The following is a 1,807-nucleotide window of genomic DNA, read 5'->3' as shown; positions in this document are numbered from 1 at the left end:
CCTCGCTCCTTACTGCCCACCTGCAGCAGAGGCGGCAGGAAAGGCTCCTGCTGCCACCGCTGCAATCACCAGCCATGAGCTCGGCTTCTGGCTGAGCAGTGCTCCCCTTGTGGGAGCTCACTGACCACCAGGGAGTAGCTCCTGCATTGAGCGTCTGCCCCCTGGTGGTCAGTGTGTATCATAGTGACCAGTCATTCTGGTCATTCTGCTGTAATGGCCGCTTAGGCTTTTATTATCTATCTATATATTTAATTCCATTTTACAGATGAGGAAAGACACAAACAGAGACGTAAAGTGATTTGCCCAAGTTACAAGCTGGTAAGCAGAGGAGCAAAGATTAAAACCAGGCACTTTGGTTCTGGAGTCTGTATACTGAACCACTATATCTACTGCCTATGCTTATGAAGAGCTTGGCTTGTTTAAGAAACTTAACAGTGGATGGGGTGGGATAAGAGAGTGAAGAAAAGAATGGGTTGAAGGGTATACTAAGAGACTAGGTCATACACGACCTTTTGGCCCTTGGGAAAGTTTAAATTTTAGCCTTAAGTGCAATTTGATGCCACTTAAGAGTTTTAAGAAAACATGTGAAGTGATTTACATTTTAAAAGACTACTCTGGGAATTGGAGTGGGTGTAGACTGAAATCTGGGATGCCTCCAGATAGCTAAAAGTAGACCTTGTATTAGTTTTCTATTGCTACTGTGACATGTTAGCCAAGAAACACAGATTTATAATTTTACAGCTCTATAGGTCAATACTTGACATGGATCTTATAAGGCCAAGCTCAAACTGTGGGGTCCTTCCTGGGGGCTCTAGGCGAGCATCCATTTCTTTGTCTTTCCCATCTTCTAGAGACTGCCTGCTTTCCTTGGCTCATTATCCCCTTCCTCCATCTTCACACCCAGCAACTTCTGACCATCTGGCTCAGTGCTTTTCTCATGCTGCCACCTCTCTCTTCCCTTTCCATTTTTAATGACCCTTGAGATTACATCGGGCCTACCTTGAAAATCCAAAGTAATCTCCCCCTTTTAATATCTGATAAACAACCTTAATTTCATCTGTAACTGAATTTCCCTTTGCCATGTAATCTAACATATCCACAAATTCCCAGGACTAGGAGGCACACAACTTTGGAGGACCGTCATCCTGCCTACCACACTTTTTAAAGACTATCACGAATAGTTTGACTTAATAATGTATGGTATAATCTTATAAGTTCTATCTTGGCAACCATTAAAAACAAAAGAGCTCATGACATAAAAAGATGACATGGAGAGATTTATGTGATAAGATGCTAGGTAACAGGCACTCCATTATTTTTCAATCCTGGATTTCTTCCAGATAGGCCAATAAGAAGGAAATGTTTGCTTTACTTACACTGCTTGTGGAAGTGCCAGGAGGAAACAGCGCTTGGGATGTCGTGAACCTGATGCCTGTGACCTAAATATTTTCTAATGGGAGCTCAATCTTTTTCCTCTCAGACTCCTTCCCCTCTCAAGAATTCCAAGTTTGCCTATTCTTTCCTCCTTCATCATATCTATGTTTCCAATAGCTTGTTGAACAAAATACATTTTCTTAATGACCAAGTCATGGTTTTTATTCCAGTAATTTAACCCTTTTTTTATTTTACACAGCAAAATATAACATTTAAAATAGAATCTCCCCCAACATATATGGCCACCTATTGAATTACTTAGAAATTTCATTTGCCCAAGTATTAATCAATCTATCAATAACTCTATTGTGATACAATTTTCTCTCTGATTAGGATCATTCATACTTCTCACCTATTTCATGTCTTCCTAAAT

The sequence above is a fragment of the Myotis davidii genome, unplaced genomic scaffold (genome assembly GCF_000327345.1).
Source record: "Myotis davidii unplaced genomic scaffold, ASM32734v1 scaffold196, whole genome shotgun sequence".
NCBI classification, from domain to species: domain Eukaryota; kingdom Metazoa; phylum Chordata; class Mammalia; order Chiroptera; family Vespertilionidae; genus Myotis; species Myotis davidii.
The sequence above is the reverse complement of the archived record's forward strand: the minus strand, read 5'-3'. Positions refer to the sequence as shown.